Genomic DNA, 9281 nt, shown 5'->3' with positions numbered 1-9281 from the left:
CTTGAAAAACACACTAGCATCGAAGAGCATACGATGGGGATCCGCCGCGGTCGGGCCATCACTCGGAAGATACTAGATGTCCTCAATTGTATAAAGTAGTGTAAATGACAGGAAACGGGAAACCTAATGCTCTGATACCAACTGTCAGGACCCACCCCGGAATTACCCTCCTAACTCCTAGGTGGACCTGCGGGACCCACTTTTCGAGAAAATTCGACAGAACCTGCCCTAAAAATGGGCAACCCTAAACCTGCTGAAAACACTCCTCAATACTCTAAATGCTATGCTTGAAGCCACCCTGCTTCCTAGCAACATTCCATAATTTTCCAAGTAAAAACATCAAACTCCACAATCTTAACATCTTAAACAAATACAACCCAGCAACTCAATCGTTCAACAATCTCCCAAAATAAACCACTCTTACACACATAATTATACAAATGTATAAATCCACTCTCAACAAGTATTCAGAGCAATCTAAGGAACAGACTCGGAATATAATACAATAAGTAGGTTAATCAATAACCTACTGAGAATGGATGACAAAGGTGGTACTAGCCTCCGCTCCTCTGCCGGTCCTCAACACTGTGATCTGGGCAATTGAAAACAAAGGGCCCAGGGGGAAAGTACATAAAAACGTTAGAGTGAGTGGACAAAATAAATAAGTATAAATGAATATAAATTTATACTTTCCCACAATTTATAATGTAAAGTCTCGATGCATGCAACGTTTATAAAACGTATTTCTTTAAACTCAAAACTCGTGCAAACTATTCCAGCCCCCGCTGGATAAACTAAATCGGACTAGCCCCGCTAGTCAAATCATAAAAAAATATGGGGAAGGACGTTCACCATACGAAAGAAGGGAGCCTTATTGGCTCGGGTCAGAGTGTCCCACACTCTAGAGCATCCCATGCTCTCCTCTACTCACCTACGAACACATAGTAAGTAGGGAGGAGTACTAATAGGCTAGCCTGTAATATAATATATATATAACGACCCTGGGTATGGCGGTTTAAAAACCGATAAATCATTAAAGCTTCCCCAAGTCCCACGTATAAAGAAAATACGGGTACGATTCCCAACCGTACAATGATTTTCGTAAAAAGCCGTATAAATTAACGAGGCATTCCCAATGCCAAAATCGTAATCAATAAATAAACATGGAGGTTTATTCCAACCAAACTCTATTTAAAAAAAAAAAAATCTCAAATATAAATTCGAATCCGAGTATAATAACTTTATATCCAAAACTCACAACCGTTGTAAATCATAAATACTTCATGAGAAACAATATTTAAAAGTAATTCCATAAGATAATTCACAATTATCTTTATATGCTCGGTAAATACGTTAATAAAATAAAACATGCTTTAATAAATAAACGCATGCATCACTTGTTTGAAAACAAAAGTCCACTCACAAAGTACGGCTAAGCTTGCCGTCGATCCAAACCCTCCTCGAGGAATTCCTCCTCACGTCCTGTACAATATAACGTTCGTAACTTTAATTTCGGGTTGGAAAATTAAATTGGATTAATTAAAATCAACCCTAATATCAACTTTAATTGCCCAATTTCTCCCAATCTTCTTCAATAATATTATCTCCTTAATATATAGGCTCAAAGGCCAAACCGAGGAAATCCGATGGATGGATTCCTCATAATTCGTTTAATAATTTCACCAATTTTCTTGATCAACCATCAAAATTTATATTCAAATCACTTCCAAATCGATTTCCAAGCTTCGATTAATTAACTAGATGTAAAATGGATCGAATACATGTTCAACAGTCACAATTTCCGGCCAAAACCCTGTCTCACGCGCCACCTACAGTGGCGGTGCGTGGGTTTCACGTGCCGGTGGCCAACCTCCACCTCCGGCCACCAAATTCCAGATACAACACCTACTCAACACACTGATTCCACTTCATAACTACAACAATTCCAAATAACAACTAGAAACAGTCGAAATCAATCCAAGAACACAAACCCAGAAAATTCAAGAACCCTAATTCGATCCGGCCTCTACACTTCAAATCGTGTTACAAGGCCATAGGGGAAATGATCAGTGGCAAAAACCAAACCTTCGATGAAGAGATGGGGACCGGAGGTGGCCGGAATCGCCGGGAATCGGCAAAAGTCCCAAACTGCAGCCGGAGGGGGTTTTGCTTCGATCCGTGGTTTTCCGGCCAAATCGTGGAAAACCAAGGATGCAGGGGTGCTCGGAGGGAGGAGGCGATCCTGGGATGACCAGTGGCACGCCTTGGGGTGGCCGGAATCGCCGGCAATCGGAGGAGGAAGGGAATGGGGCGAACCGGAGGAAGAGCGAGCTCGGGGGGAGGAGAGAGAAAAGGGGAAGGGTGGGTTTCCGGAAATGGAAACCTACCCTAGGTAACTTTCTATTTTAATAAAAAATTACCGTGAACAGTAACTTTACAATTTCGGTCTTAACTCTTGTATACGAAGTCTGATTTTTACGAACCACATATGCACGCGCTCGGTTTAACGTCCCCTACAACTTTCGTGACGAACTTTTTCTCAAATTTTGACCCGAATAAAAAGTCAACTTTTAGGGCCACTAAAAATATCCAAAATGGTTCAAAATTGAAAATATTGAACAATTACCGTCCAACACGAAAGTAAATCGTAAATTCTTGGTTCGGGACGTAACAGGGAAAGAAGTGGGAGAGGGATCTGGGTTTTAACTCCAGCCCCAAATTTCTAATCAAAGAGGCACACAGACTGACGATATCTTTTTATTGATTTCTATGTTTTTGGGTTTTCATTGGGTTTTTGGTTGTGGTTGCCTTTGAATTGATATGGGTGTTGATATTTTAGCGGTACTATTTGTGCTCGAGTTTGGGATTTGAGTGATCGATTCAAAATGGTTCAAGGTGAGGCTCTGATTTTGGGTGATTTCAATACTTTGGCTTTTGACTGATATGGGTTTTGATGTTTTGGGTGTTTTGTTTGTCCTGCAGTTTCGATTCTGGACGGTTGATTGAAAAAATTACAAGGTAGAGTTGTGATTTTTTGTTGTTTGAGAATTTTGGGTTTTGATTTCGAGATGAAGGGGAAATATTGGGTGGTGGGTACAAGTGATTTTGTCAGTCTCACGTATTTATCATGTTTTGAAGGGGATGGTTTTACTGATGTTAGTGCTGTGAGCCTGTGAGGGGCATAATTGCTGTTTTGTGATTGGTTTTTGCCGTTTCCTTCTTTTTTCTTTAATCATCTTTAGTATGTTATTAACTCTCCTCTTTGTCTCCAGACATAATATGACGAATCTCGGTGTTTGGATTTTGATTTGAGGAAGCTGAAAACTTATCTGGGTAATTGGTTTTCCATTCCTATTTTTTTTTATATCAATTTTTTGGTTTAATTGGTAAATTATTTTTTTCACGTCTTCAAATGCTCTGATTGATTTTCCGGTTTGGAATTTTGTGCAGCCAATTCGGATTTGAGGTTGTGATAACTTGATCACTTGATCAATATAAGATGTCTCCAGCCAATTCGGATTTGGATTTGAGGTTCTCTATTAATCCTGGAAATTTCACTTCTAAATCCTGGAAATTTCAATACTATTCATACAAACTGAACAAAATAAGCTTAATGTAGAGAAAGAGAGGTCATATATGAAGGGACAGTTTGCACTAATTTTTAGTTTGAGATTGTTTTGTTGATTTACTCACACAATGTACAACTGCATAAATTATTTCAAGCCTACCATGCTCATCTATTTTTAACCTAGCCTTCTGTATTGTGATTGGAGATCAAAATTTGCAGAATCAGTGATTATTTACTATGAAACACAAACATACAAATTGGACTTAGTTTGGTTAAAAACAAGTTATGAAATAGATTGCTCATTTCATAAGAAGTAAACTCAGCTTTAGTAGAAGTTTAAAGCCTCAGATGCCGTATTCATTTTTCAACTTCCCCGATTTCTGGTTTAGTTTATGTCGAATATGATTGGTTTTGTTTATTACCTGTTTGTTTGTATTTCATTTTTTGTTCCTTTCTGAGTTGAGTGTATTACTGTGGCTATCTCTTGATGGTTTTTGTGTGTGTGTGTTTTTTTTATCAAGTAAAATCTGTCGCTGTGCTTTTTACAAGCTCTAATGTATTTCTTTTCCCTTAGGTTGCTGATAACTTGCTTCATGAAGCCACTAGGAATCTAGAAAGTTTGATATTTTTCTCCCAGACCCTTAGAACCAAGGTAATTCTCTTTCCCTATTAATGATCACTTCTTTCTTATGTTTCTAGAGAGCTGTTTAAGATTCAATGTTCAAGCTTTGAGAACCTGTTTTTATTTATTTATTTTTTTTTTTTAATGATGATTGCTATGGTTTAGATTGTAGTTTATTTTTTAGTTATCTCATAATTTTCTTAATATGTGTGTTCCAATTTTTAGTTTCAAATGATGCGTTCTATAGTGCCATAGGTTCAGGAAGAAGCATCACAAACCTGTTTGTTGCAATATAAGGTCTATAACTTTAGTGAGGATATGGTTATGTACAGTTTTATAAACCTGCAGCATCGCGCGGGAGAATTTTCTAGTTATACATACATCTAAAGCAGAAAGCCAGAAAGCCCTATTCATAAGGCCTGTTCATTTGAGTGAACAGTAAACTGACGTCTTTGCCCTCCATTTTCCCCTTAAATTACATCCCTGTCATTCAGTCTGAGTTAAAAAGCGCTCTAGATATTTTCTATCTCTCGCTTTCTACCTCGACAGCTGTACGTCTTCTGTAGCACAATCCTGAGAGAGTTCAAGAACGATCCAGAGAATTAGTGAGAGAGAGGTGAAATTGAGGAAAGAAAAGAATTCATCTCATCATCTCAGCACGGCGTTAGTTGCTCTTCATCCCGAGACTGATCGGAGAGGCACACAGAGAAAGAAGTGGGAGAGGGATCTGGGTTTTGACTACAGCCCCAAATTTCTAATCGAAGAGGCACACAGACTAAAGGTATTGTTTTATTGATTTCTATTTTTTTGGGTTTTCATTGGGTTTTTGGTTGTGGTTGCCTTTGAATTGATATGGGTTTTGATGTTTTAGCGGTATTGTTTGTGCTCGAGTTTGGGATTTGAGTGATCGATTCGAAAAGGTTCAAGGTGAGGCTCTGATTTTGAGTGATTTCAAAACTTTGGCTTTTGATTGATGATATGGGTTTTGATGTTTTGGGTGTTTTGTTTGTCCTGCAGTTTGGATTCTGGACGGTTGATTGAAAAAATTACAAGGTAGATTTGTGATTTTTTATTGTTTAAGAATTTTGGGTTTTGATTTCGAGAAGAAGGGGAAATATTGGGTGGTGGGTACAAGTGATTTTGTCAGTCTCAAGTATTTATCATGTTTTGAAGGGGATGTTTTTAGTGATGTTAGTGTTGTGAGCCTGTGAGGGGGCATAATTGCTGTTTTGTGATTGGTTTTTGCCGTTTCCTTCTTTCTTCTTTAATCATCTTTAGTATGTTATTACTTATTAACTCTCCTCTTCGTCTCCAGACATAATATGACAAATCTCGGTGTTTGGATTTTGATTTGAGGAAGCTGAAAACTTATCTGGGTAATTGGTTTTCCATTCCTAATTTTTTTATATCAATTTTTTGGTTTAATTGGTAAATTATTTTTTTCACGTCTTCAAATGCTCTGATTGATTTTCCGGTTTGGAATTTTGTGCAACCAATTCGGATTTGAGGTTGTGATAACTTGATCACTTGATCAATATAAGATGTCTCCAGCCAATTTGGATTTGGATTTGAGGTTCTCTATTAATCCTGGAAATTTCTCTTCTCAATCCTGGAAATTCCAATACTATTCATACAAACTGAACAAAATAAGCTTAATGTAGAGAAAGAGAGGTCATGTATGAAAGGACAGTTTGCAGTAATGTTTAGTTTGAGATTGTTTTGTTGATTTACTTGCACACTGTACAGCTGCATAAATTATTTCAAGCCTACCATGCTCATCTGTTTTTAACCTAGCCTTCCTTATTATGATTGGAGATCAAAATTTGTAGAATCTATGATTATTTACTATGAAACACAAACATACAAATTAGACTTAGTTCGGTTAAAAACAAGTTATGAAATAGATTGCTCATTTCATTATGTGTACTCTTACTGTGAAATAGATTGCTCATTTCATAATAAGTAAACTCAGCTTTAGTAGGAGTTTAAAGCCTTAGATGCTGTATTCATTTTTCAACTTCCCCGATTTCCGGTTTACTTTCTGTAGAATATGATTGGTTTTGTTTATTACCTGTTTGTTTGTACTGCATTTTTTGTTCCTTTCTGAGTTGAGTGTATTACTGTGGCTATCTCTTGATGGTTTTTGTGTGTTTTTTTTATCTCAAGTAAAATCTGTCGCTGTGCTTTTTACAAGCTCTAATGTGTTGCTTTTCTCTTAGGTTGTTGATAACTTGCTTCATGAAGCCACTAGGAATCTAGAAAGTTTGATATTTTTCCCCCAGACCCTTAGAAGCAAGGTAATTCTCTTTCCCTATTGATGATCACTTCTTTCTTATGTTGCTAGAGAGCTGTTTAAGATTCAATGTTCAAGCTTTGCGAACCTGTTTTTTTTTTTGTTATGATGATTGCTATGGTTTAGATTGTTAGTTCATTTTGTGTCTTTTCCAGTTTTTGGGCAGCTGATTCTTGAGGTCGGTTTCTTTCAAAACCTTTCTTTTTCTCTGTCGTTTTTTTGTTTTGTGGTTTGTTTTTTCCCCTATTTTGTTTTTGGTGAAGAGAGAATGAGTCTCAGAACAGAGTTTATTACCATTCTTCATGTCGAATAATAGAAATTCAATGGTAAAACTTAAGCAGAATCCTGATTGCAGGCAATAGGCTAATACGTCAAGAATAAGCTAATGGGTTCCATCATTCTTTTTGTACAGAAAGATATTCAAGGGAGGCTTGACAAAGAAGTTCTTTGCTTTGCTCAACTCACCAGCATTGGTAAGTACTCATTGAATTGAGTCACGATCCTCTTTAATATTTTCATTTTCATTTCAATCCTTATGATTTAGTTTATTACTAAGCCTAATAGTTTACTTAGGTTCATGTAACTGCAAATTTTACCCTTTTTTTTATTTTTATTTCATTCAAAGTTAATGTTCATTCAACTTTTACTTTTACATAGAGCTACAAGAACTATACTTGTTGTGTGTTGAGCTTAGTTTTTCTTAATACTCTTAATCCGAAATACATAAACTCTTAATCCTATATATTCCAATCAAAAACTAGAATGACCATTAAAAGAACAATGCAACTTTTTTGTGCCGCAGCATCGCGCGGCTGGGTTTTCTAGTTACCTATACTATCTCCCCGTGAACAGTACAAGCCATATTGATTTACTCTTTTGCCCCTTTTTGTTTCTTAATTACGACACTGCCATTCAACATGTTGACGGTGATAAGAGAGACCCTGGGTCTTTAACGAGAGGAAGAAAAGGGATGTCTTCTGCGAGATTATAGAGAGAAGAAAAGTGATGTGAGAGGGGTCTTCTGCGAGAGACATGCACAGAAAGAAAATAGGGAAATTCACATCGCGAGACTGATTGGAGGGAGAAGGAGAAGAGGGAGACAATTAGAAGAAGAAGAGGAATCTGGGTAATTGGGTATTGATCTGAAGTACCTTGCTTTTATGTGTTTTAATTTGTGTTTTTCTTCTGGGTTTTGTGGTTTGATGCTTGGTTGCATGGTTTTTGTGGTTTTGGGTTTTCGAATTGCTTTCCTTTCAAATCTTTTGGAATTGCTTTGGATTTTTGTAATTGGATTTTACTTTCAGATTGCCCGACGTGGAGAGAAAGAGAAGTGCGCCGATCAGGTCTTCCACAAGCGGAAGGAGTTTCTAGGTCTTTTACTTTTCCACTTCTACCAGAAGCCTGTACGATTATTTCTATCTTCTTCGATGATGATTGGTTTAAATTCTGGGTGATTGAAGTAAATCAGACATTGTATACTATTGATAGAGAAGTAAATTTTAGATTTTGTTTCTTTTCATGGAATTTGATGGTTTTTGGGTTTAATTCTGTGGCTGTCTCTCTACCTTTGCTTTGTGTTAATGTCTAAAAGTCTAGCGGTAGCTGGACCTTAGTTAACGCTGATCCGGTGGGCGGATCGATACTTGCGTTGTTATTGTAGTTCCCGTTACCTGTCAAGTAAAATACAATGGGCGTCAGAGGGAGACCGCGTTGGGCGGTCTTCAACTCTCCGATGCCTAAGTTAGTCGATGTATTTATGTTGACAAAGTAACAGTAGGTAAGTATTGAATGCGTAATTAATGAGGAGAGAGGAGAGAACCTTTTATAGGTGAGGAAGAGACTGATCTTGTCTTTGTTTTCGATGTGGGACTGATATGCTTCAGTTCTCAGTTTCAGAAGCTTCTGACGCTATCTTGGCGTGGCGCGTGGCGGCGCGTCGCCGGCGATCTGGGGATGGTCCAACGCTGAGGTTGTAGCCCTCCTGGCGGTGCGTCTGCATGTCATTCCTTTAGTTGGAATTAGTACCTTTGGCGGTAGAATGAGCGTGGCTCATTATAGCTAATTATGCTTGCAAATGTACATGTATGTACAAGTCCCCCAAGTCCCCAGTCAAGGAGGGCAATCTTGGTTGGGGAGTTGTTCGGCGGTTTGAAGCGTTTTCTTCCGCTAGACTTGCAAGAGCATAATTAGCGTCAGTGCGTTGTCAACAGTTGGTTTTACTGATCAAACGCTTTATACCCTTTCGGGTGGGCCCCTGCTGGGCCCCCCAGGGAGTCCCCCACTCCCCGGCGAAGATAGACCTCCGGATGGTCGGTAATTTGTTTGATGAGGGGGAGCTGCACGGAGCAGAGGGTGTTGGGTAGCGAGCCCAATGTTTAGCACCCAAATGACGGGGGTCAACGTGCCTGATCAGGGCCGTCGTAGACTGTTTGACTAGTCCCCGTGTCCCGTAGGGACGGTCTGACGGTAACGCCGCGTGGCGGTCGTTGTCAGAGGCGTAGCCTCGGGATTTTCCTTTGGCGGACATCCCCCCGCTGGATGCAGCAGGAAACAGCGTCCGATAGACGTGCCTGGCGGTATTTTTGCAAGATGAAAAGAAAGGTTCCGCCAGCGATGTGTAGCGAAAGACACCCCGCCTGCAGGGTAGCAAGGGGGAAGTCCTGCTGGCGGGATTTCGCTGGCGGAGACTTCGTTCCTTGGAAAATGACAAGGGAGAAGTTCCGCTGGCGGGGTTTGCTCAGCGGAGACTTCGTCACTTGGAAAATGACAAGGGAGAAGTTCCGCTGGCGGGGTTTGCT

General features: G+C 39.1%; 2 long non-coding RNA genes across 4 annotated transcripts; both read left to right on the top strand.

The window, feature by feature from the left end:
* Positions 1–2893: 2893 nt before the first annotated feature.
* On the top strand, positions 2894–4483 carry LOC121051737. The gene is made up of 4 exons (XR_005806750.1): positions 2894–3018; positions 3273–3333; positions 3451–3531; positions 4143–4483. It is a non-coding gene; the product is annotated as an uncharacterized LOC121051737 (long non-coding RNA).
* Positions 4484–4791: 308 nt separating this feature from the next.
* Positions 4792–7315, top strand: LOC112184697. Of its 3 annotated transcripts, none has more exons than XR_005806749.1 (4): positions 4792–4971; positions 6410–6487; positions 6896–6956; positions 7286–7315. It is a non-coding gene; the product is annotated as an uncharacterized LOC112184697 (long non-coding RNA). The 3 variants fall into 3 exon arrangements; XR_005806747.1 differs by lacking the exon at positions 7286–7315 and adding an exon at positions 5208–5243 and having other exon boundaries at positions 6896–7022; XR_005806746.1 differs by lacking the exon at positions 7286–7315 and having other exon boundaries at positions 6896–7022.
* The last annotated feature ends 1966 nt before the right edge of the window (positions 7316–9281 follow it).

Source organism: Rosa chinensis, chromosome 2 (assembly GCF_002994745.2).
Source record: "Rosa chinensis cultivar Old Blush chromosome 2, RchiOBHm-V2, whole genome shotgun sequence".
NCBI classification, from domain to species: Eukaryota; Viridiplantae; Streptophyta; class Magnoliopsida; order Rosales; family Rosaceae; genus Rosa; species Rosa chinensis.
Note: the sequence above shows the minus strand (reverse complement) of the source record. Positions and strands in the feature narration are given on the sequence as shown.